General features: G+C 39.9%; 2 protein-coding genes across 9 annotated transcripts in view; both read right to left on the bottom strand.

Annotated features, from left to right (window-relative positions):
* Positions 1 to 19,104, bottom strand: part of PTPN4 (protein tyrosine phosphatase non-receptor type 4) — a 116,156-nt gene extending 97,052 nt beyond the window's left edge. For 2 of the 6 annotated variants that reach the window (XR_012588522.1, XM_074596202.1), the window contains exon 1: positions 18,406 to 19,104. The gene's annotated coding sequence lies outside the window, so the exon portion shown is untranslated. Of the gene's footprint in view, positions 1 to 10,985; positions 11,003 to 15,345; positions 15,363 to 18,405 lie in introns of those variants that run through there. The other 4 variants (XR_012588521.1, XM_074596199.1, XM_074596200.1 and 1 more) reach the window with 3 other exon arrangements.
* Positions 19,105 to 20,362: 1,258 nt separating this feature from the next.
* TMEM177 (transmembrane protein 177) overlaps positions 20,363 to 27,576 on the bottom strand; it is a 41,111-nt gene continuing 33,897 nt past the window's right edge. The window contains exons 6-7 of one of the 3 annotated variants that reach the window (XR_012588431.1): positions 26,386 to 26,608; positions 20,363 to 26,138 (exon numbers count right to left, since the gene is read on the bottom strand). The gene's annotated coding sequence lies outside the window, so the exon portion shown is untranslated. Of the gene's footprint in view, positions 26,609 to 27,576 lie in introns of all 3 variants that reach the window. The other 2 variants (XR_012588432.1, XR_012588430.1) reach the window with 2 other exon arrangements.

Raw genomic sequence — 27,576 nt, 5'->3', positions numbered from 1 at the left:
TATCAGGTACTGGCATTAGAATAAGGTCTTTTATAATAATTACATGCCATATGTATTAACATGATCCTCACAATTTCAAATTTATGCTTGTTCTTTCTTTTGCTATGAAAATGAACACTAAAGCTTATACAATGCGCTCTATTTAAAAGATAACACTCTAGTGGCTTCCTTTTTCAGTCCAGTACTTCATTGCCTGAAAGACACTGGAAATGCTTTTGGGTTTACCGTGAACATAGGAAAATAGTTACATCTTCTACAGAATGAAAGTTACAGCCATCAGTACCCACATATCAAAACCAAACAAAACCAGGAAACTGATTTATAACCAGTTTGTACGTGGCTGCACCAAGGAAGGTTCATTGCATACAGGACTTGCATCTTACACTTCCAGTTATTCATCACTGTCAGGATTACTGAGTTCTGGATCTTTAATCTGATCCAACCACAGCATTCGGGTTCTTATCTGCAGCACGTGCCGTGCCAGTCCTTTTGATGCAGAATTTTTCTCCCCGTGGTATGAAAAGTGACTAGTACACTGTGGGGGGTGGGGGGAAAGATGATGACAGTACAGATGAACAAGGAACAGCAATACATAAACAAAAGATAAATTGTTAGAAGAAAGGTTAATTTATGCAACTCAAAGAAAAAATTTCCTCTAGTTAACAAGCAATCTTTAAATCCCACAGAACTTGGCATAAAGTCTATGATCCCCTTAGCATATCATCTTTGGCACACCATCACACAAAGCAGCTCAGGAAAGACTTCATCAATGACTTTGGCAGACCTTTCCAGAAAGACTGACTTCCCTGTTGTAATTGGTGCTAATACACTTTTCTACAATTAGACTCTCTGTAGCAGACACTTTCACTTAAGTTTCTTGCTGCGTGTTCAGTTTTACTATTTGTCAGAATATTGCTGGAGTCTGGACTTCTAACTCACAGTCATTTTTTCTTATCCTGCAGATGTCCAAGTCCAATTAGATAAATGTGTATTGAAAGTAATCATTGTTACTTTTGCCAACAAAAGACCAGGCATGATATTCTGATGTACGAAAATACAAGAGAGGTTAAAGATGTTCTGTTATGAAGAATCTCATGCCAGTGCATCTAATATAATTGGTATAAAACTTTCAGCTCAGGCAGTAAAGGGTGGGGTAGACAAGGCCAAGTTGTAGCTGCTTGATGATGTATCTCCTACCTGAAAACACCATGTAGCTGTAAGGGGTGGACTCCAAAGACCTGCACCGATGTCTAGTTGTGGATAAAGCAGAAAAGAAGAAACAGCAGAAGAAAGCTATAAAGCAGAATCTGCTTCTTCCCTTCCAAACTTCTGTCAAACCTCTATCACATCCTGGCTACCACAGGGGATCATGAGAAGTACTGACATGGTGGCACTGGAATTAGAAGGGCAAAGGCAATTAAAATGCAAGAAACAATCTGCCTCTAGGAACTGCTGCAGGCTCCCTACAGGTTTGTGGAGCTGCATCACCTATACATATGCTCTTAAATTTCTCTTCTCAACAGTAAGGGCCAAAACTTTTGCAAGTGAAAGATTTAACGTATTACTATTACTGTTCAGAAAGGTTCTCATGTATGAACACAACTCTTAAGATGCCAGTGAATGTACACATTCCTCTGAAAATACAAAGTATTAATAACATTCAGAATAATTCCATTTAAAAATACACTTAGGAATCTGCATAGCAATAGAGAACCTTGGTTCAGAGGGTTTACGGTGCTCAAGGGATGTATTACTGCTACAGTCAATGAGAAGAGTTGAGGAGACAGAGGTTTAACTATGTGTGGCTGAGTTAACATCTTCTGGAAAATGACTACACCAGGCATTTGGTGTACGTCTTGGAACAGTAATTGCTACAAAAGAAAAATATTTATACACAGTAGCCAATGTTTAACTGGGCATAAGAAAAGGAGAAGTATTAAGATCCCTACGTATTTTTAGCTGCACCTATCTAGTAGACAGCTTAGTTAGTTTGAGGTTACAAGTTGTGAGATGTCTTTCAGATGGCAAACGAACTCTTCAAAACCATTTAACTATTTAGAAACGTAAGTTTTCTTTCTAAAACAAACGCGAAGATTAACATTGAAATAATACTTTAAATTTACTTTTCAGAACTGCTGTAAGTGCTTAGGAGTCAAAGTCATACAAAATTTTTAACTATCCCATGAAATACATTCACTTCCTTCCTGTTCTAATTTTACATTCTATACATATTGATATTTTATGCTTTCATGTATTTTGATAGTTAAGACATTTAAGGTGCATAAAAGACTCCACAAAATCTTCTTCCCCAAGAAAGAAAAAAAATAAAAGATGCCTCCCCCAAAAGCTCAAGACAAATCACTTCAGATGTTCAGGTTTAAATCCAGTTTACTACAAATCTAAAACATCTTTTTCTTCCTCTTCTCTTTTCTGCTTTCCTTCTCTAACATAATCCAAAACAGCACCCATTTATTCAACAGTAAGGGTGTCTTTATTTCACTTTAGAAGAGAATTCAACCAAAGTCAATTAGACACTCAATATGGAATAAGAACATCCACAAGAACAGGCTTGGAATAACGATCTTGCTTATTAGCAGAAATTCCTATGTAGACAAATCCTGTGCATTTTTTTATATCGTAATAGATCTGATACAGGTAAGCACTAAACACAAGCAGAAATCCTAAAGCAAAGGCAATTCAGCATTTAACTAAAATGCATAATACTTTGAGAAATCCTGTTGGTATATATAACATATATAGACATACAAACCATCAAAAGCATTCCAAACATCCTTAAGGTTTAAAAAAAACATATGATCAGCTCACCCTGGCACATTGTCAGCACTGAAAAACGTGTTTAAAGCAGCCAGAACAGACCATAGAGTAGATGTATTAAAGCTTTAAAGGATGTCTACTCCTCACAACTATTAAAATTACATTAATTGCTCAGAAACAAATTAATTTTTTTTCACCTTCCTGGCTTCTTTTTCCAAACATATATAAAAAAAAGCATACCAGACTGATAATCTTGTTGCAAATGCTGTAAATCTGAACTAGGACACAAATATTAAGAGCAAGCTGCAATTACTTGTATTGCCACACTAGGACAGTCAGATCCAGATGTTCCTGTTGATCAGCCTTTTGTCTGTCCTAATAGGGCACTGAGTAGCAGCATTCTTTTTCAGAGAAATGGGGACAGAACTAGAATTTCTCTTATTACCTCAGCTTGTTTCAGCAAAAATCTCCTGAAGTAAGAGGCCATTATATCAGTTTGTTGCCATGAGCTCAGTAAATCAGGATATCTACCTATAACATAGGTTACTGTAAGAACTAAGTTTCTAATATTTATATTAAAATTGTAAACGTGTCTTATGAGTTGGAATACGATGTATGTGAAAGGAACTGGATTCCTTTTAAAAACAAAGACATTTCAGAACTCACAAAGAATGTTATCTGTTTCCAGGTGTAGTCTCATACAAAACGGTAAAGAAAGTCTGGAAAACAACTGCACAAGAGAAACTGTCTAAACTTTTAAGAGACTGATCTATTTCTTAGAAAACAGTTTTCTAAATACATTTTAAAAACCAGGCCTTTATGTTCTACAGACAGTAATGAATTTAACCCTAGTTTACCTTGACAAGTTTACAAAATAACATGTAAAAATTCTGCACTGAAACTTTTGCTCCAGCTTAGGGAAGAAATTTTTTACAATGAGGGTGGTGAAACACTGGCACAGGTTGCCCAGAGAGGTGGTAGATGCCCCATCCCTGGAAACATTCAAGATCAGGTTGGACAGGGCTCTGAGCAACCTGATCTAGTTGAGGATGTCCCTGCTCATTGCAGTGGAGTTGGACTAGATGACCTTTAAAGGTCCTTTCCAACCCAAACTATTCAACGATTCTATATTCACGGTCACCCCTAGCTGGTGCTGTGGGTGAAACTTAATTCTCTTCTGTTATCCAAGCCAGTAACAAAAATCATCAGCCAACACAGACTGTGTGCAGAAACTATTAGGTACGTTCTGCCGTGACAGTGAACCACTGATAACTATTCGGTGGGTTAGCCTCGCTCCTGCTTCATATTGGGAGCTGTTACTTACATTACCAGCAGCATTCCCAAATTACTCTCCTACTTACCAATTCATGATTCCTAAAACCAAAGAAATGTTCTTATGCCTTAAGTACTTGATTTCATATTATTAAATGGTATCAATTCTTTTAGTACTCAAATCTATAAATTTATCTTATTTTCCTTACAGGATAATCCAGTCCTCTGAAATACTAAAAAAAATTCTCTAAACTATGTTATCTACAGTTTTTAATAAGAAGAGATATAATTCTTGCACCAAGGTTATTAATGAACGTAATGAGACAGGATTAATTTCAAGACTGACTTTTGAAGAGCATGACTAATAATCTCTCTCCATCCTGTTGGCTGCTCTTACAGTATAGCCATTTGCAGCCTTCTCTTTGGTCAGCTTCTGATCCAATTTATGCTTTCTCTACTAATCCCAGTAGTTTTCACAACTCCTCGTGGAAACTATCCAGTCATTTACTGAAATTTAGATAAGATCTACCTCATTCCCAGTAACACAAGTGTAAATTCAGGCAAAAAAAAATTAAAAAAAAAAATCTTTTTTTGTCATTAGTGTCTTCAGAACATAAGAACAACATTTATTCTTAAAAATTTAGTTAGAAAACTATTTTCTGAAAACATACATTTCTTTTATAAATTTGGACAATTTCTATACTCTATCAAACAGGCGTAATCCACCGCAAAAGTACAGAAATTGCATACAAAGTGGTTATACACCAATTCAGCAGAAGAAGATCTTAGAAGGTAACTGGGAAAGAAAGAAAATATTTTTAGTAGGTCATAAGATACAAACATAAACCAACTATGTCATGCTGTTGTAGAGAGGGAGTTCCTCATATGAGGGTGCTTAGTCAGGCACACAGCCCACGGGATTGATGAAGGTCCTCTCTCATGCTGCTCAGTATTGCAAAAGCTCAAATGGATTCACTCTTAAGCTTCCAAAAAAAAGACATAGATCAATTAAGAACAGTCAAGAGATTGCCCCAGTACCAAGCAGCACCAAAATGAAATACCTGAAAAAGCACAATAATGATAAAGCAGAAATAATTCAGATCACTTAACCTAAGATCACAAAAATTGTATGTATTCAAAGTTTTCAAGCACTTTGAAACACAATTTTTTCTCCATATATAGCTAATGGAATATTTATTAAGAAGCTTAAGATGTAACACAAATTAGATATTATTTTTTTAAAATTATATGGAGGAGAGCAACATTCTCACAGACATACTGCCCAGGCAAGAGAAAAAAGCACTTCTGGAAAATGAATGATGAGTACATAATGCAGTAAATGAAGTGGTCAGGGAAGAATTTAGTCCAAATTTAGGACTATATTTTTGTCTCTGAGGTAAATTTCTAACCACCTGTTCTATAAACAGAGCATAAGGAACCTCAAGCAGTTCAAAACAATATTCAATCAAAGGGATTACACGATAGGGTGGAGCTACGAAACACAGTGTGCTGTATCAAGCAATAAAGTCTTTGTTGCTCCATACAAATAATATATTTTAATACATCCATGCTTCAGGTCTTCCGGCAACTACTTGCAAGAGCTAGGAAGACTGTTTCTTTCCCAGTCTTCCCCAAATCTCTTATCTATTTCTTTTCTCTTCTGTTTCTCCTTGCTGCATTCAAAACAAGTAACAGATGTTTTTCTCCTTTCCACCATTACGTTTGGGATTGACTACGTAAAAGTAGCAGTGCAAGAGGAGACGGATAATACCCACAATGGTTTCAAGAAAAACATGAGGTGTCTAGTTCGTCTTGCTTACTGTCATAAGCTGGGTTTCATAAAGAAGCAGAAAACCCGCAAACCTAAAAATACATAGGAATGCTTGCTTTCAGACAAATCTAAAAAACTTTTTTCTGCCCCTTTACAGAACCAAGTTTCCCTTACAAAACCATGATTTTTAGATGCCCGTTATTACTTCTTCCACTCTGGCTCGTATACCAGTTAAATACCAAGCATCTGCAAGAACACAGGAAGGGCCAGAGTGTGTTTCAGGAAGAAAACCATGTTTAATAAATTTCAGACATTAGGCTTACAGATTATGCCAGCAAACGTTCCATTATCTTGTTTCTGTAAATGCTGAACAGCCAGGGAAATTAAAAGAAGCTTCATGTTGCAGTGACAAAAATAAGATAGGTTTTGGTGTACCTATCAGTCAGTTGAAATGCAGACATTAGCACACTAACTTTGTGGATGCTTGAATGACATAAGTGTCAAGATGAAAGCAGCTGACTCAAATGCAATCTGAATTAGACAGAAGTGGTAAAAGGAAATGGGGAAGAACTTTGAGGAACCAACAGAAGTTCTGACTTCACTTCCTTTTTTTTTTTTTTTAAGGTAATACGATGACAGCACTCAAATCCTAAATGCATATAATTCCAAGTGACAACATTGAACACTAATGGAACTGCAGTTATGACGCTGTCTGTGCTACCAGTCTTACTCCTCACCATGATCTACCATACCTCTCTTCCCCTTCATCACCACTAAAATCTTTCTCAAGGTGCAGTGTAAGTTTCACCTAAATAGTCTGTCCACTCCATACATTAGGAGAGGGAAGGACTAGAGACAGGCCATGCTTCCCTAGCTCTCCACCTAGCTGAAACGTTTCCCAAGTGCCAAAACACACATATACCACCAGCACCTGCTCATGCAACAAGGTAGATGAGGATGGGACTGCTGGTCTGCATCTCACGGTAACCAGAAGGATAGGTGGAAAGTCTCAGCACCAGTTGGTTCACAAGATGAAATTCCACAAAACGGTTCCTAACACCACCTCATGCTCCTCACACAGAACCAGATTGGCTGGTAAACAGGAATTAGGAGATTGGGGGGGTAGGGGAAGGCTACTGCCACCTAAAAGCCCCTGCTGGTAACATGACATTGTTTTTCGAACTATCAGCAACAGTAAAAAACAAAATGCAGAAAAATCCATTGATCTCTGAGTACTCTCCTGACGACCAGAACAAAACACTGTTCTCTTCTGGATGTGCTTTCCACCCAAGGTGAGAACAATACACTCTTACCTGACAGAAACTGCACGTAAGAGCTGCCCAAAAGCCACAGCACTCAAAAAGGTCCATTTACAAGGCAGTAAGCACTACTGAACAGAGTGTTGTATGTCATGGCACGACATCTTGTTATCAATTTCAGACTGTTTCCAAAGAAAAGAAGCACCAATTCTCTAAGCCTTCTAGTGTGCTGAAACAACTTCCTTCAAGACCATTTCACTTTCTATAACCCACCTTAAAACTTCAGGATCAAAGGGACTGTTACAGCTGACGTAGCCAGAGGTGTAATGCAAATACCAAAGGCTGGAAGTACTTCCAAGATAACCCTGTACTCTCACAGGTTGGTTACTTCTGTGGTCATTATACTCAGGAAATTGAGCATTTTGGAGGAGAGGATACGCTTTGCATTATATGAGTTGAACAGACAAAAATTAACCCAACAACTCCATTCTTTAAAGTTTTCTTTTATATTTTCATTACAATACAGAAATAAGAGACTACACTTAACATGTGGTTGACCTTTGAGGAGAAATCCACCAGTGAGTACTTCACTGACAATCTTTGCACAGAACTGAACATGCAAATTAACATGAATAGAGCTTCACAGAAAAGATAAAAATTACACTGTTTTGGAACGCTGAATGTAAATACATCATTTTCAAATGAAACCGTCAAACATCTTGTTGTGGTGGTAAAAACCAAATCACTATGCAAAATGATAATACAAGAAAAGTCAATTGTATGTTTCTAATAATAAATGCTCTTGTGGCTTTTGAAGTAAAAAAAAACTCTTGGCTGAATTGAAGCATTGATTTCTGTAGTTATTTATGTGCAGTTCCTATTAGAATTCTATTGAATTCCTTGAATGTTGAATGGAAGTGCTTTTGAAAACACAAACAAAAACTGTTAAACAAGGGACAAAATAAATGGAAAGCCTAGTGTTGCCAAAAAAAGTTTAAAAAGTCAACAGAACATTTCAGCATTTTTTTTTTGAAGTGCAAGCATGTACGATGCTGTTTGGCAGAAATTATTAACTCTATTACAAAAAAAAAATATACAAAATACATTTCCCTATCACTTCTGAAGAGGAAGCATGAACATTGGTATTTGCTTCTCAAGTATTATTTAAAAAAATCTTGGGATGCTCTTCAAATATGTTCTATAATAAAACAGGGATTTACTGTTACAGAATTTTGCCCACTGTACACCAATATGACAGTATGTTATTTAGCATGTGTACAGATACGTCTGAAGGATACAATAAACACTAATTATATTATGGACAAAAGACACTTCTGAAAAGGTAATTCCCTACTGACTATAGGCCACATCTGTTAACATAGCTACTACGAATACATATATTATAAAACATTCTCTGCAAGTGCTAGAAATACATTGAAAGCTTGAGATCTGGGTTGCTAATGCTCTCGTTCATATGCATTAATTCATTTTTATACCATTATTCATAGCCTTTGAAGCATCTGCAGGGCAACAAGATATCCCACCAACACTGGAAGGAGATGAGTTTGTTATCTGACGAGGAACTATACTTCAACTTCAAAAATGTTAGGCCTTCAAAACACAATTTGTTTTCTATTAATTGTACATTGCAAAGTGGGCTTCAAGCCCATTCCCATACTTTGGAAGCTACAACAAAAATAACATTAATTTGTTTTAGTAATAATTAGTCAACTTTTTTTTTTATTGTAACTTAGATACAAAGGATTATTATAAATGCAATAAACAGCCACTAAGAAAGGCATCTCTTCCTTTCAGGAGTTTTGCTTTAAAGTGTGTCAATGGATTATGTCTTAATGTTAGATGTTATGAAAATAAAGATATTTATACATGGCCAAAAGAAAACGTTTCACTGTGGCTTTTTCTGAGCACTAATTATAGTTATTCAAGTCCAATTGGCTTTCTGTTTGCAGCAGAAAAATAGCAGCAAAAAGAAGTTTACCTTCAGAACTTCTGTATCAGTCTATCTTTATTTTCACTTAAGACTACAGCTGTTTTCTCATACACTTAGAATGGAAAATAATGAACACTTCTGGAAAAAAAAAAATCACATCACAGAGTGCTCTTCCCTTTAGCGACTTAAGTAGTCAGTAACTTACTTTGAAGCAACTTAAAATTATTATAATAGCACCACTTGGTACACATAAGGATTCATTTTTTCTATTTTTCCCATTTGCTCGTAGCACAGTAATTCTGTTGAACTATGGCAACTACTTCAATTTTGGGGAAGCCACTGCCAATTTGCAGCTACACATTTTTCTCCCTAACATGATGACATGATTTGCTATCACACACTGCCCTCAGACGAGGGATGGATCTCTGGTGATATAACACATCCCAGCTTATTTTACACAACTGCTAGAGCACACATAATTGTCACAGCACACCAGGTGCAGCAGAATGCAAAATATATTCATAATGAATATGGAAGACTTGAGTTTAAAATGCCTTTTGCAGATACCAGAGTCATGACAATCATTTCCCAGAACAGTTAGGATTAATCTGTTTGTCTGGAAGATATAGCAAGAAAAAAATAATACCGTAAAGAGGTGGGTTGAAAAAAATGCTTACATCAATGTAGCTTAGAATGAAAAAACAGAGATTTAACAAAGTAGCTTTATTGGAAATGTAAGTTCTATTCAAAGGTGGCTAAATGTTAGCTGAAGTTTCAGATGTTAATCAGATTTCTCTTTCAAGCTACTCTCTCACATACCATTTCATTAGTACAATTCCTACAAAGCACTTTTATTTCTGTTTTCTCAGGACTGTGTATGTTGTTTTCAGTGCCAAAGAAGTTATTATCTACATCACCCTTATTCAGAGAGGGATGCTTTTTATGAAAATCCTTCTGCAGAAAACATCTAGCATTAATGAGCTGCACACAGAGCTTTCCTGTAAAAGGAGGAAGAACATATGTGTGTGTGGGGGGGAGGTAGGGCATGTAGAACCAGAATCATACAAAAAGGAGGCAATGCCTCTGCTGGTAACTACAACTGAGTCTTTTAATTGCTTACTTCAGTTTTATTAAATAGCTTATAGCTATCTAGAGAATTTCTAATCTTTCATTTAATTAATCTCAAGAATGAAGTTCTCCTGTAGGAATTTCCTCTTGGAGGACTTTTTGTCAGTTGTTAATTTTCAGTCTATTTTCTAGTCTTCCAGAGAGGAATTGTTTTCTAAGTGTAACTGTATATATCCTTAGTGGTTACCCATGCCTCATTTTCTTACCCTATCTCTCCCAGCTTTTTAACTGGCATGTTTTTGAAAGCAGAAATATTTTAATTAATATATTTATTACATCTATTATTCAATTCAATAAAATCTTCTTAAGTATTACAAAATCTGAAAATTATCCAGTTTCTGCAACCACAGGGATGGTGAAAAGTCAAAAATGGCTTTACAAAAAGAACCCAGAGAGCATCCACCGCATTCTGCCCCTCCCCAGACACACACTCACACCAAGTCACTTCCCCCAGCAGATCTGAGAGCTGTAGAACAAAGGACTCAAAATCTATACCAGGAGCTAAGGGAAAAGACAGTATCACCAATGTCTTAAATCTCTAAAGTAATAGCAAATCTGTTAAGTGAAGATGCCAAAAAAATTGTAAGCAGATCACACCACACAGGAAAGCAAAGCAAAAAATAAGTTTTCCCAACAAAGATCTCAAAATGAAATTGTTTCCTTAGTCACAGACATGAAGTTCTGAAGGTTTAAAAACAAGCTGCTTCCAAAGTGAGTAGCTTATGAATTTGACTTATATGGTATATTTTAATTTTTCATAAAATGAAAACAGAAGCAAAATATCAATTAGTGAAGGGTTAAAAGAGTAAAAAAAGTAAAAAACTCTTACCACCATTAATGTTCTGTCCCTCCTTACCTAGTTGCACATATAGTGAACTTGAGAAGAGATGTTAGAAGCATGACTAGAAGCAACTGTTAGCCCTATACTGAAACATCTAAATCAGTAGTCTAATTCAAGCTCACAGAAAACAAGCCCAAAAATATCCAATCAATTTGGAGGTACGACCCCATAATATAGTGACTGATCTATTTGTTCCATTGTAGTGTCACTTCTGTATTTCAGTTTCCCTCTCCTGTGGTTGGGTGTACCACAGTTATTTCAGCAGAAGCTTCCCATGAGGTCATAAGATTTTCTGCTATTGAAAACCAAAAACATATTCACCTTCCTTTTTAATTATGTTTTTCAAAATCTTCTTTCACCTCTTCTCCATCCAGACTTAGACAAAGGTAATACATCCCTTCAGTTTTAAAGAGGCAGCCACATTTTAGTCTTTCGAACCACCCCTTTTTCATAGGCATTATATCTGGAAAGGTCCTTCCAAACATTAGATTTAAACGGATCAGCTCCACAGAAAGCAGGTGCATTCAGATGATCTAACAGGATGCAGTATCTTCTTACAGAGTCAACACACAAGCCAAAAACATAGTAAGTGGGGAATTACTTGCAGATTAGGATTCCCAAGACTCACCCATAGCCTCATTTGCACTCAAGTACTAAAAACAGACTGTGGCATCAATCATAACAGCAGCCTGCCTCCCAAAAAAAGCCCAGAACCTCTTCCAAGGAAAGCCTTAATAGCAGCTCACAGTTTGGAGGTTACAGGCCACAGTGATTTAAAACTCAAATGCCAAGTTCTGTAAAATTTTATTTTTAAGAAGTCAAACCACTTGATACACATCTCTTCCCCTGAAGTATACCTTTTCCAACTAGGGACACTATATAAACTCAGTAAAACATTTAAAAACAGTACTGAAGCTGTATGCAGTTTAGAAGCACAATAGAAAGCTGGCATATACAATGCACATATACAATCCATATGGGGGAAAAAACAACTTACAATGCAGCACATCGCTGGTCATCAGCACCGGCCACCTTTAACCCTATTCACACATCAGAAGACAAAAATATGTCTCCTTACTCTTTCAGAAGACACTAAAAACTTGTTGCAAGTATTAAGACAGACAAATGAAAAGTGACGTGTTAATTTTAACTCTCTCCAAAGCAAATTTTTCATGGAAAGACTGCAGCTTTTTCCCAAAAATGTTTCTGAATTCACTGATGAGGTTCATAGTAAAACTGTGGGTGGTTTGTTTTTTTTTTTTTTTTTGGGGGGGGGGAAGGGGGTGGGTTGGGGGTGTTAAGCAAAAGCATTGAATCACAGTTGTAAGATCTGGGAAGCATATTTTTCTGTCCTGAGTGAAATACATCCCATTTTGGATTTTTTTTTTTTTGTTCAAATCAGTTATGATAAGAGCTTTAAGTTACAAATGAACATGTTTCTCAACTTACAACTATTTGACATGGCTCAGGAAAATATAAGGCAAAGCACGATTGAGAAATTATCTGTTCATCCAGACAAAACTCTGCTAACCTGGGCATTCAGAGAGCATTATTAGCAATAACTCTTCTGACACTGACTGGTATATTTCTACGTGCTCTTATTGAAAAGGTGGTCATTTCTCTACCTAAAGGACAGTGGAATTAGCAACATTTCTATTCAAAGCTGAACTATGAAGTTAGTTCATCATTGTATCTCTACTGGCACAGACAAGAGGGAGCACAAGTTTCTGCTATGTCACACTTGATCCTCTTCTTTTAAAAACACAGCTTTACCAAATCCACTTGCTTGACTCTTTTGCAAATACCACCTTCCACTGCAAAAAGAAAACACAGAAATCTTGCTTCTTAGCCTTTTTCCAAGACAAAGTATGTTAGCACATCCCTATGAGACAAAAGAGACACAGCAGGCTCTTATCTTTTACCAGCTGCTGCTTTGGTTTATATGGAGAGCTATCTACTGCAGCTACAGTTTCAATTTCTGGTTTTAAACCTGACTGATGCCATTAAAAAAAAACAAAACAAAACCAAACCAAACAAAAACCAAACAAACTAAAAAATGTTAAGACTCATCTAAGAATAATTTTCTCATCTGAGAAAACACCTTTTATGTAACTTTCATTGCACTCAATAGACACTTAGTTTCAGGGCAGGGCAGTACTGATACAATTTGTCTCTCATTTCTGTCTTTTGCAACAGACACAGAACATTGTTTGGGTTTTGGTTGTGTTTGGGGTTTTTTTTGTAGAGCAGAGAGAGGTTGGTATACAAATGCAACAAACTGGCCAAAGAACTCAGGAAAAGCTAAAGTACACTCAACTGTCTTAAAAGTTAGTATCCTTTTAGAGACAAAATAAGTGAGGATCATTTGTTTAACCCAAACACAGTTAACTGGCATAAAGCCAAATCAATTTATACTGTTACTCCTAACAAATACCAAAACAGAGCTTACATTTAAATGAATTTTTTAATTAGTTTATGAAAACTATCAAACAAAATAGCAAAATTATACGCAACTAAGGTGCCCAGACTGGAACATCATCCCCCAAAAAGCACTAGTTAGAACAAGGTTTTTAGCATTTAATACCAGATATTTAGCAATATTTAGTTTAAAGTATAAATCCCAGGTTGATAAAAGAACTGAATACATCCTCCTTCAATCTAATCTACACCATTCTAATTAAAAAAAAAATCCAAGTATGAAAATGTTAATCTCTAGCAGCACTACATTTGATTTTCATTTGAAGATTTTGGCTTTTTGGTCATGCAGAATAATTCAGTCATTACTCTCTCAGCTAGTCATCCTGCAGAAGATAAGGAATACCCAGAAAGGCAATATAAGAACACACATACCAGAGGAAGTGGATTATCAATTTCTCCCTCCTAAATCTTATGGATGGCCTGAAAACTCTTAAGTGGCAACTGCACTTCATTCCCCACTCAGTGAAAATATTTACCAGAGCATTCTTCATTACAGATCATAAGTACTCATAATTAAAAGACTGTTTATTTTTAAATGGATATTAGCCATTTCCCCCTTCCTCGTCTAACTGTATAGATGGCAGTATCTCATAAGCCACGCAAATGGAATTCATTTATCATCCAACAGTTGCCTTATAACTTGTCCAAGAAGTAATTGCAGTGTGAGACAGAGAAGTGTGCCAAGAGAGCTCTAATTGCATCACCCTACCAAGTCTTTTTTGAAGGTGCATAAACTGAGAAAGGAGAAGCTGGTTCCATTCTCACATTTCAAACAAAAATTCATCTAGTTATGTTCATCTGATCTACCCAAGGAACTATGTGACTATCAGCTGTAATATTCTGTAGCACATACTGGGACACCGTGTGTACAATCAGCACAGACTTTAGTACACTGTAACCCAGATGACCATAAAAAGAGCATATTCTTGTAACCTACATCTGGACATCTAATTCTGGTATGTCGACACATCAATAAAACTTCTGTGTACACATTAACTACTGCAAACTTGAAGTAAATTATCTTGTACATGATAAATAGCAATAGTTTTCTAATAATTATGAAATACTCCAAAATAAGAAAGGAGATTTTGAATATGTACCTGCACATACGTTATTCTATGAAGGCTTTCAAAAGCCTACATAAAATTATTTTTGTACCAATTGAATGGATTACAAGTCCTCAAGGAAAAACAGCCTCTATTCTCAAACAAGCGTATATGAACAGCTGGCCCAGATGGCAAAAACCTGCTGTTGTATTACCAGGCCACTCTTGAGGTCTTTTGGTTCTGCCTCCTGCTCAGGCCATCCTCCCCTCCCCTTTTTCTTACACCTTCACAGTTTTGTCTTTCCAGTACAAACAATTATACGCACACTCAAACCATTTTCACAGTTGTTCAGACTGGAGCACAATAAAACCCATGAGAATTTTGTCTGACCATTTTATGAAAAGTGACAGCACCAGAGTGAAAGTGTGGTATTTAAAAAAAAAAAAAGCACAGTTAACCATCTGCTGAAAGATTCTCTTGTTTGACCATTTTTATAATTGGTGAGAATGGAAGCAAGGTGACACAAAAACAGGATGTGAAGGCATGGGATTCATGTGATCTTGTACCAAATTTAAACCCAAACCGAGGAGGAGCAGGGAGGGATGAGGCAGAATCATGATGTATCAGAGGCTCTAACTAATGGTAGTATGAAAACCTAAGATGACAGACCACAGGAACACACTATTTATCAATTTTAGAAAAATAATCTAACATTGACTTCAACAACAGAAATGCATGCACACACCTACTATCTGTTTTAATTAAGTTTTGGTCAGAATTTTTAATCCATAATTTTCAGAAGACACTTAATCCAACCCATTTACCTTGTCCAAAGCTCTAGGCTGCGACGAGCAATCCATTCCATCTTTGTTTCCCATCTACAGGTTAGCTTATGGGATCAAGTGAACCATCCTGAGTATGTTCCCCTCCAGTACATTCAAACTTACAACTTCCAGCCAGTTCTCCAGAACATGCTTGTAGAGTACACATTCCACTTTTTATGTGTGAACATAAATCAATGCACAAAACTTCCATGTACGTTCAACAAAACATTCATAAAATAACCCACCAAGGATAACAAGACCCTAGTGATACAGACCCCCCAAATGCTGATCAGTACCTTTCAGCAGCACTAAGGTACAATATGAAAACAATTTCAAACAAAAAACAAGAAACATCTCTTTTTCACAAAATAATCATGTCACACACCATTGTATGAGGCTGTTACTCTGGGCATCAACCCTGCAGCTCTGCGCACATGCAGCCTATATGACATGCCACACAAACACAAAGGCTAACAACAAAACGTACAAAACATTCACACGCAGCAAATGCTGATGATAAACATCGGCCTAGTGTCTACAGAACCAATGTCTGAGCTCCAGTTCCTGCACAGTTTTGTGTAGGTGGATCCCTCTGCCCAAAGAGGGGTCACTGCAGGATCAGAGCCAAAACGATGTACCCTGGGTATTAACTTACCATATATTCCTAATATGCTAATGGCAGTAACGTGTAAATAGTACTCCATGAACTCTGTTCATTAATAGAGCTCATCCACTTCATAGAGTAATTAGAATTACTTCCAAGATTACAGGATTTTGCTTTTATTCATGTTTTACCAATGTAGCTGCTAATAATAAATTAATTCTAGCCACAGAAAAACAGTGTAGGTTTAGCTTTCCTGCTGCTACACTGTAAGTATACCCAACCCTGAAAGTATTTTTAGCAAGGGTGTTCAATCAATACTGCCATGTACAACCCAAATTAGACATTAGCAGGACAACAGAATTGTAAAGCATGGCAACAAACAATACAATTCATGGAAAATTTTATGGAACAAGAAATAAACATGAAACTAAACTCCCAAGTAGGTGAACCTGATTCCAAACAAACTTAACTGCAAACAGAAGAAAAAAGTACCAAAAGGTAAAATATTAATGCATTTCTGCTTTTGAGGAAAATGCATTTGTATTTCAATGTTCGATCTAACTTAAAAGACCTACAAATAAAACCACAAACACAATCTAAAAATACCCAGAAACTAATGACAACAAAATTACCTCAAAAAAATCAGACCAACAGTTACATTTCTGAGTTTATAAACGTGCCTGGGAAACATACAGACACACACTTACGTATTTGTAAGCTTATCACCCAGAATCATATTTTATCAACATGGTGCAAGCCAGAGTCATGCCAATATGCAAAAACAACTTTTTAGGTCAGTGAAGCAAGAAATCCATTGTCAAGAAAATGGCATCCATAAGATTACGATACTGAATATTTTATGTTTAGGCAATGAACTGGAAAACTTTTCTAAGACAGAGATATCTAATAAGAAAATAGTTTTACCAATTCTCATCTAATTCATTCTTCTATTCCTGCAACACACATTTATGATGTGACAAGCTCATAAACGTCTGCATGTGTGTGAACACACACCAGTGGCTCCCAACATTACAGGGCTGTTATTTGCCAACAAGCAGCAGGCAAGCATGTGCACTCACAAAACCCCCTTAACCATTCAACACAGAGCTTAGCTCTGGGCAAGAGAAATGCCCCATGGGTGAGAAAAATGTATGTGCATGCTCTAGTCTGACAATTATTCTTCAGCTGAGATCCATTAGCACTTCTGTAATACACAAATCACATAGAAAATTTTCTATCTCACAGTTAAAAAAAATTTATAACAGCTTGGCCACATTGAAGTCCTGGAAGGGTATAAGTAGCAGCACAAAGTTCACTCACGTTTATTTTACATCTGAACGACATATATTCTTTGCATAGGCAAGCGGTGGGAACATTTCACCTACACTGGCAGCTACCTAGTTTTAGCAACTAGCTCTTGGAGATTTTTGAAAGGAAAAAGACGTTATTCCTCTTCCAGCCGGTGCTTCAACAGTACACACGCCTTAACCCATCACCAGGTACACCCAAAGCCTCTGTCGCATATAGACACACGCGATTATACAAGCCTTCTGCTTGCGGGAGATACTAAAAATGTACCAGAGGAATGCAACGCCAGCGCTCAAACCCATTTTCCCTGCCCATAACCAGGGCAACGTGCACATGTGCCTAGAAAGCACAGGAACGCAAACTTTCATATTAAACATACCTAAAAATATATATTTTTTTTTAAATAAAAATCCGTTTCGGGCGTTCAGCTGAGTTTACAACATTTTTTTTTTTTTTACAGACCCCAAAAGGCCCCCACGACCTGCCCCCGCCGCTCGCTCCCCTGAAGGCTGTTTAGGAGCCCTCTCCGCGGGCCGGGGGTCGCTTTCAACAACACCCCCACCACCACCACCCCCCCCCGCCCCAAAAAAAAACCAACACCCCTCGCCAGAGCGGAGCTAGATCTCCTCTCTTTTCGGAGGAGGGGGCAGAAGGGGAAGCCCCCCCACACACACACACACGGCCCCCTCCTTCAAAAAAGCTTTCGGCAGAGCCGCTCTCCGTCAACGGCGACCTAGGCGCGAAGTTGTGGGGAAGGGGGAGCGGGGCTGAGGCGGGGGGAGAGACGTTTTGGGGGGCGGGGGGGGTAGCGGGGCTGAGGGAGGGGAGAGCCGGGCTGAGGGGGGGAACGGGGCTGAAGGGGTGAAAGCCGGGTTGAGGAGGCGGGGAGCGCGGCTAAGGCGGGGTGGGAGTGGGGCCGAAGCGGGGAGAGCCGGGCTGAGGAGGGGAGGGGGAGCCGGGCTGAAGTGTGGGAGAACCGGGCTGAGAGCGGGGGAGCGGCGGCGCCTGGGCCCCCACAGCCGGCGGGGGGTGGTGGGGGTCCACAGCAGAGGAATGCGGCGCGCAGCACGCCCCCCGCCCCAGCCTCCTGCCGCGGCCACCCCGCTCCCCCCAGCACGGAAACACGGGCGCCCCGGCGGCCGCCTTACCTTCATATAACAGCCACGTCCTTCCAGATGGAGCGGGGACGGCGGAGGGAAGAGGCGCGGGGGCTGCACTCGCCGCTGCCGCCCCGCGACCCCCCCCCCCCCCCCAAAAAACAAGCCCCGCGCGCGCGCTGTCGGGCACGCGCCGCAGACTCTCGGGCACGCGCTGAGGGGCGGGCGCGCGCGCAGCCCCGCACCGCAGCCCCGCGCGCCGCCTTCAGTTCCCCCGCAGCCACCGGCCCGGCCGCAGCACCGCGAGCAGCGACAGCGGCCGCCCCGCGCCCGGCCGCAGCGGCGAGGGCCACATCCTACTGCGGCGGCTGGGCCGAGGGACCGGGGTCAGGGAAGAGCTGGGGGAGGAAGGGACGGGGAAGCCCCGGTGTGTGCGGGGGGGAAGGCGGCGGACCCCCTCCTCCGGCCTCTCCTTCCCCCCTCTCCTCAGAGCGAGGGGACGGCGGGGCAGGCGGGTGCCGCGCGGGCCGGGGGTCCCCTCACGGGGCACGGCGCCGCCTCACACACAGCGGCGCGGAGCCCCGGCCGGGAGGTGGAGGGGAGCGGGGAGCGGAGAGGAGAGCCGAGACGGCGGGGCTCTGCAGAGGCACCCTCCCTGCCGGCGAGTGAGCGAGTCTGTGGGAGAGAAGGGGGGCGGAACAGCAGCCTCCTCCCCTCACAGCCGCCCTCCCGCCTCATACGGGCAGCATTGGCAGCATAGCAACGAACATGGCGGCTGCGCAGTCACCCGGTGGCGGGGGGGAGGAGGGGGGGGAACGGGAGCCAGGTCATGAAAACTCGCGAGAGTGGAAAGGGAAGTGTGCTCTCCTTTTTGATTGGCCCAGCTGCTTGTCAGTAAAAGAGAGAAAGCAGGGCTGAGAGTCCACCCCGCGGCCTGATTGGGTGAGTCTACCGTCAGTCAAGGGGGCGGTGCTCCACGGCCGTCCGTGAGCGTGGATTGGTCGCCTGAGCCGTCGGTCACGGTTGTACGCTACCGGGCGCTGAGCTCTCGGCCCGCCGCGGTGACCGACACCTCCTGCCGCTCTGCCCTCGCTTGGGGGAAGAGGTCGCTCCCGAGGGGGGTTGTGGAAGCCCCGGCCAGCTCTCCCGGTCCCCGCTCCCCCATGGGATGACCGCCGTCAGCGCAGGCAGCCCGTGGGGCCCGCGGACGGCGAGGCCCGGGGAGAGCGGGAATCCCCTTCCCCTTCAGCAGTGGGGCTGTGAGGCGGCGGGGTGTAACTTCGGCCTTCCCCGTCTCCTTTGCTAGTGCCCCTGACGGGGGTGCAGCTTGGGGACCCCCCTGTGCAGGGTCGAAGCCGCCCTGGAGGGCAGCCCCGGGGCCGCAGCGAGGCAGCAGGCTGAGCCGCGGGAACCCAAGAGTGTAATGGGAAAGCAGAGCTGAGGGAGGCATTTAACAAGGGCAGCGAGCTACCGCTTGCCTCAGCAGCAGCAATAATGTGCTTCAGCGACATGTGGATAATGTGGCTGTCAATTTCTTGGGGCTGGCTTGCAACTGCCAGGCTGGGGCGATGACCCTTAAATGGCAGCATTGACATCAGGGCTGCTGGGTAGTCAAAATCCCCCACGGCAGGAGGAAATGAGCCAGAGAGGGGGAAACGGGGCAGTGTTAATGAGGTAGCCCTTGGTCTTGACCACATGTCCAGCCAGCCTCAGCCTGCAAATGTTCTAGAGTCGTTTCTGCCTCTGAGTCCTTGCCGGAGTTCTCCAAGGTACGAGGTGTACTGTGCCTCTTGGGCATGTAAAGATTTTCATACGTGGCCCATGGGAAGATTGGCTTTGCAAGACTTGGTTTAACACAACTCAGTCCTTTCATGTATTTATACTATGTGTCAAAGGGTTTGGTTAAAAATGTCTTTAATGTCCATTTATTAAAACACAACCTCTTGGAACAAGCTCCTTACCAAATAACAGAGATAGAGTATATGGTTGGGAATGAGTTCTTGGATTTCACAACTAAATTCCTAACCATAGCAAGATACAGAATAATACTAAGGGACTTTGCATGTACTCTTCTAATTAGGAAGCTTTCTAAAATCTCATTCTTTTGATGTTTGGGAACCTTCTGTACGGTTTCAGCCTGAATTGTTCTTGTGCCAATTTTGTTCTTTTCCTTAAATAGCCTTTCTAACTTTTAGTGGTATTTGCCCCCAATTATTTTTAAGAAAGCAGTTACACCCTCTTTGTTTCAATGGACTAAATAATCCAAACACTTTTAGCCTCCTTTCTCTTTTCCTGAGTGAGTATTAGGACACGCAGGATCTCTAGTTGTCTCATCTTCTTTCAGAACTAAGTTGAATCGAGGGTTGGAAGACTGAATTAGGGGCAGGTAGTCAAGCAGGAATTTTAGATAATGCACAATCTCTGGAAGACTTTTGAATAATAGACTTTTTAATTATTATTATTAGAAAACACTCAAAATGCTGTTATTTAAACTTTATTAATGAAAATCTATAAATAAGATAAAGTTTGAAATGTGAATGTTTCCCCTGGATTGAACAATTCCTAGGCCAATGATTTCATAAAGCCCCAAAATAACACACACAGCATCAGTAATGCCATTCCTTATTGTGTCCACGTTGTCGCAGCTCTTCTCAAACACTTCCATAGTTACATTGACAAACTGATTGTGGTGCACCTAAAGACATCCAATAACTGCATTCTGAACTACTGCCAGCCTCTCGAGCACTGGACAAGATATATTCTTCTGTGCATTAAAGGGATTCTTGGCTGCAGAGTTGTCTTGGTTTACTGATAATTCTCTTTCAGATCATGGCAAATTTATTCACAAATTGCATAGATGCATTTTAATCCCTTTGCACATAAGCTTCAAAGTCTGCCTCTCACATTTTTGTATAATTTTCTTCGCTTGAGCCTGGTTTATATCAAACATACAGTTATGTTCAATTTGAGAATAACAATAATTAATACATTACTTTATACAAAGCATGTAATAGAGAAGCAATCCAAACCACTCAATGTGACTGCAGAACTACACAACATTTGTTTGGCAAATGTAACCTTAAGCTGTTATGAAAGGATATGTTTTGCTAATCTAACACAAAACTGGTGACACATACAGATATTAAAGGTTCCAAAGTTATTTCCTCGCAATACATTATTATTCCTATAATTCCTTGTTTACAGAAGGCTTGATTCAAAGCCCTAAATAAAGGCAGTGGAAGATTCCCACCCTGCGCAAAGTACTTCAGGTCAGGCCTACATTGCAAGAGCGCTGAATGTTTTAAAAATAGATATTGAGACAAAGTTCTCCAGCTCATGCTCTTACAACATCAATGGAGCAAAATTGCACTGCAGGATGTTTGCGTACAGACTTTGTTCAGGCCGTATAACGTGGAGCTCAGCAGAGAACTTACTTTGCAGAATTCTGATTTCTGAGTTACGTGTTACGTACCCTGACTGATCACTTGCCAAAATTATGAATGAGAAAAAGCAAACTGAAACGCACTCTGTCATTATTTACTCGAAAGAGAGCACGTTCCTTTCATATGTAAAAAGTGCATTCAGCTCACTTCTCTTTCAGCAGTGGTCTCTTTTATAAAAAGAGCAAGTTTTCGTCTACAGTCTGCCTGCGCATATAAGCCAGGAAAGCTGCCTTTTGCATAGATGCTTCACATAGCAAGAGCTTAATTTTCAAACCAGTGCATGGGGATTTATCTGTACTGGTGCTATGCATTTTGGGGAGGATATGATGTCTCATGACTAGCAATGTCCTGCTAGTAAAATGCCAGTATCTTAAACTATTTTGTACAAGTTAAACCCCACAGCTCTCGTATAAACGTAGGAACAAACAAAAGCTTCTCCTTTACTTAATAGATCTGTGGTATGTGTTTGTGCCAAAAACCTTATTAGTCGTGCAAGACCTGCCAACCAGGCTGTGATAATTTATGTGAGGGAAATGTATATTAAAAATGTGAATGGGATTTTAAACCTCTCAGTGAAATACCATGCAAACTGCTTTGTTGCCAAGATGACATACTTAAACACTGCATTAAAGCAATTCAGGATGAATGACTCTCACCACAGGTGGAGTTTAGCTGGGAAAGGGGCAGGAGACAAGGCACTTAACAATAAGATCAAGCATAATGTATGTTTAATAGCGGATACCATTTTCTATAAAGTGGGGTCCTGATTCAGCAAAACACTTAGACATACACGCCTTGCTCATGTAAACTTCAGGGGCACAGGCACAACCTTAAAGTGAGATTGGCCAAATAACCATGTGGAGTGTTCCACCGATCAGTGTGAATGGTAGGCAAGTTTGTGCTTGAACGTGGCTTTGGTATCACTGTTAAAATGTAGTATTGACATAAATACCGAGCGTGCTTGTTCAGCAGTGTCCTAGGTGAGCTATGGGGGCAGAATCACGTCGCTGTTTGGGGCAGGAGCTAACTTTCTCTTTACATTTGTGCAATAGGGCTCCACAATACTAGTTGTTAGAATACTGTGAAATAATAATTTGTGTTAATAAGCTTGCTGCAGCTATTATCCAGTTTGGAGGCTGGTTGTATTTCTCTTAAAAATATATTTAAAAGATAACCCTCTAGGAATACACTGAGAATGAAAGCTGATGGGAAACATCAGTACCTACAGTCGCTAGACCACATTTTGCTAAATCCTTTTTTCTCCATCCAGCCTTCAACAAACTCCTTTGCCTTTAACACGCATCAAAGTAGCACAAGGTTGCATTTTTAGATACCCACTGCAAATACCTGAGCCTTTTGTGAATGCCATCTGTGCATTTGCACTTGTGGAATACTGTTATTTTCTGCTTCTGCCAAAAGAGGAATAGGAAGAACTCTGGCAAGTTAAATATAAAACCATAATAAAGCAGGCCAAAAAAATATTTTGAAGCATAAGAACTTTTCCAAATACATCAAGAACAGGAGATCTGCCAGAGAACATGTGGAACTAGCAGGCAACAGAGGTATATCAGAAGCACTCAAAGAAAACACAGGAGAAAAGCTAAGTACTTTGTTTTTCTACCACTGTTCCTTATGGCAGACTTTGAGGCGACTGCCATAACAAAATCTTTTTTAGGGGCACAATCAGAAAAAAAAACATTCACAAAACGTAGTATGGATGGTTTTGGAGCCAGTCAGTAAATTGTACAGTACCTGCCTGCCAGGGTTCTAAAGGAACTTGGATCTGAAATTGCCAGACTATTAACTGTGTTTTGTAATTTATGGTTTGGAGTGAACTTTGTTTGGAGGACTGGAAAGTGGCATATGACATTCCAATTTTTACAAAAGGCTTCAGGGGAAACCTAAAAATGACAGACCAGTCAGTCTAACATATGGCTCATCACCATATAATGGGAAGAGATTTAAACTGCAAATCTGGTAGTGTTTTAAAAATGCCAGCAATGTCAGCAAACATTGATAAAGAGGAGCTGGCTTATATAGACTTTCTATAAACATTGGGACATTGGAGTCCCTGTCAGCTGTAATCCAACTCCCTGTTGGAAGAAGACCAAGTATGTACCATCTTCTGCTGTCTCGTGCCTCCTCTCTTTCTCTTCCCAGCTTGCCTTTTCTCTCAGTCTGATTTCCACAGAAAGGAAATCCAAATGTATGGGACAGAGGGAGACAGAGCGTGTTCAGTGTATCTTCCCTGCCTGAACAATAAGGGGACTATAGACACGACATAAAAAACATTTAACATGCAGCCTAGATTAAGCAATCTTGTACACAGATTTCCCCAAACATTTTCACAAAGCACAAGAGGGGAGCTCCTTTTGTGATCAGTAACAGGTAAATGATCACAAAGAAGAGAGTAACCAGTGAGATTCCAAAGGGCCCTATGCTTTAAAACATGCTCACCAGTGGTAAGTGAAACAGGATTGAACAGTGAGATGACAGTGGTTTCCGGTGATTCACAATTATTCAGGAAAACCAAAACCAAGACTTCTGGCACAAATTAGCAAAGAAAAAAATCACGATAAAGACTGAGTAGGTGATAAAATAGCAGCTACAATGCGATGATCACAGATGTCCATGAGAGGAGAACAAAAAGCTTCTCTACCTGTGCAATATAGTGGGCTCTAAACTAGTTCATGTCAGTCAGCAAAGATATTTTGGAGTCACTATGGACAGTTTTCTGAAATTGTTATCTTGGTGCTCAGAGAGGCAGTTGTGACTGATAAGAAGAGAATGAAAAAGCAAACATAAAATATACTACTACTTTATAAATCCTCAGAAATCATGTTCTTTCCTTTAATACAACACAAAATTCTGCTTATAGCACCTCGACATGTGGTAGCATCTTAAGCATCAGAATAACATATGAAAAAACACAAAAGAGAGTGACCAGATTTATCAGAAAGATGGAGTGCCTTCTAAGTACGACAGATGAAGTACTCTGGGACTACCTGGAAAATAGACGACAAATGGGAGCAATTACTCATTTCTTATAAGAACTAGGATGAATCTATTAATATTTTTTTCAGATGGAGGTGTAAAACAAACAAATGGGAGTATTACTTAAACAACATCTTCTTAATTGGGGTAATTCATTGTCATGAGATACTTTAGATGCCAAAAATACTAAGGGCTGCAAGAAGTAACTAGACAAATTAATGGAAGACTGCTTTCAGAGAGATGGGCAGAGGCTCCAATTCTATCCTTAGACTGCCAGAAATTGAGATGGTAAATAGGAGGAGAAATGAAACTGTAACTGCTCTGTCCTTATATTTCTGCTATAGGCAACTGCAGGGCACCAGGTTATCTGGACCTTTGGTGTGACCCACCACCTTATATTTCTTATACTACAGCTGAAGCAGAAAGACATCTATCTCAGACTTTTTGCTTCCTATCATATCCTGTGGGTATTGAACATGAAAAATCCTGATAAAACATTTTAAGGAATGAAACATCTAATGAACATTTTTAGAACCTTAAAAGGGATTTGATCAAACTTTTGAGATGAGATCCACAGTGATCTTATTTTAGGCAAACCACTTGCATGGATATAAAGCCAAAAATGACCATTTAATTAGACCTCCACTTTGACTTAGCCCAAAGAACCTCACCCAGTAATTTCTGCAGCGAGCCTATAACTTTGGTTTGAACTATGTTGCATGTTTTAAAATAGTTTTTGCCTTTTCTAGGTCCATCATTAAGCAATTCAGCTAAGAACTGCCACCAAAGCCACCTGGCTTTTCAACTTGACAGAAAATTTCTGGAGTATTTGGGAAGAGAAAAAGAAACATTCAAAAAGCAAGAGAGTACTGGTGACCTCAGTTTCTAAAGAACTTGTTCAATTTTGTTATCAATTTCTTTCTGTAGTGAAAAGAAAAAAAAATTAAAAACCCAATGAGTATTTTGAAATGAGCAGCTCAGGCATGCAGATTCCAGGTCCCCAGGCTTTAATTATTGTTTTTCTCCTTCTGTAAATATCTATCCTGAGAAATTGCTCTAACTTTACACTGACCTGTATCTGGCTGAATTCTAGGTAACTTTCAGGAACGTAGAGAGTTTTCTTTCAAAGCTAAAAGTCAGATAGCAGTGATTCTAATACAGATGTCGTATGTGTGCAGGTTGCTGCATTCTGTGCTCAATGCTATTTACATTTCTGTTGCTAAGATCTCCACTTCTGAGCAAAGGCCATGACATTTTATTCTCTTAAGTTGATGCAGCCTGTGTAGATAAGCAATACGCATTCCACCTCTGTAAAGAAGTTGCTTTTGTTGGTTTTGTTTCCTTGATCTGCAAGGCAAGCATTAGAATGAGCTCAGGCTTTGAGATGGGCAGTTTTCATATTTGAGGTCTGTTTCAAGTAAAACATTGGGAAATGTTTTGAAAAACACAAATACATATAAAAGAAGGGAGGAGAAAATGGCTGCTCTGTCATCCCTTCCCGTTTGGTTGCTGGGGATTTAAAAAAATAATGTAGTGTTTGGTTACTTTGGCCTTTCACAGGCTTCTTTACAAAAGTTTGTACAGAACTACTCACTCATCTGAAACACAGAGGAGGCCGTATGTCACCTCTCACTGCTCCGCAGTTTCACAGTTGAGGTTTTGAGGTCGACATTGTCTGCCAACAGCAAGCACCAGTGAAAGGTTTCTCCCCTGCTGGTAAGCCATAGCCAGAAATGCAACTCCAGTCCTGAAAACGTCTTTCTTCATTGCAATATAACGTGACATGTTTCAAAAGTAAACGTTCTTTACAAGTATCTCTAAAGAGAAAAATAAAAGAGTGTTTATGGACTGTTGTGGTTTGCTTTTACCTTGCATTAACCATCTATTTGAGTGTGCAGTACAGAAATTTTGTACAAAGGCCAAATTTGACCTTTCCTAAGAAAAAGACAAAAGATGGCACAGCACCAACTCAGCTAAACAAAACATATGTGCAAACTTCTTCCTGGTACACCCACATTCTGGCCTCCCTGCAAAGTAATTAAAATTGTCAAGAGAGATTTTTGACCAGTTAAGTTCTTCCAGGAACTGTACAACTCGTTCTGAATTCTTGATTCATAGAATGTTCACTTTCTGGCTTCCTGAAGTAGGTCCGAAGTTCATGTTATAAATAGCCAAAATGATTAGAAGGCTTGGGCTGATTGTATAGAAATTAGCCAGATTAATTGTAATAAAAAGCATCACCATTTACACAAAATTCATCTCACTGCATTTTCTAACAGGGTGAAAAAATTTATTTTCAGATCGAGACTGCAAAAATGTTGTATGTGTTCCTTTTTATTTAAAAATATAGGTACCCTAAAATAGTATGGATGGAGATGCTTTCACAGCCACAATATTGGCTTGTGGGTTAGCAGAGGCATAGAAGAACAGAGAAGCCAATACAGGGTGAAGTGTCAGCCCTATGGACTGCAGTCTGCATTGAAAATAATGAAGCATTGTACTGCATTGACATCGCTATTCTACCTGCACCTATCTTGCTTAACCGCAAAGGGACCACACACTGAGGACAGGATGGCTTCATCTCTCTGGTGACACCACCAGCAAGGCTACCAATTACTTGCAGATTTAATGTGGCTTTTATCTGATCTATAGCAGGTCTGTAATGTTGCCCACAGCTCATGAAATTTCCTTATTATCTAAGAATCTTAGCTTTCATGTACTACTGTTATAAGCAGCCATAGTACTGATGATAAGAATGATAATGACGATGTTTCTAGTCATAATA

The sequence above is a fragment of the Larus michahellis genome, chromosome 7, assembly GCF_964199755.1.
Source record: "Larus michahellis chromosome 7, bLarMic1.1, whole genome shotgun sequence".
NCBI lineage: Eukaryota > Metazoa > Chordata > Aves > Charadriiformes > Laridae > Larus > Larus michahellis.
The sequence above is the reverse complement of the archived record's forward strand: the minus strand, read 5'-3'. Positions and strand labels throughout refer to the sequence as shown.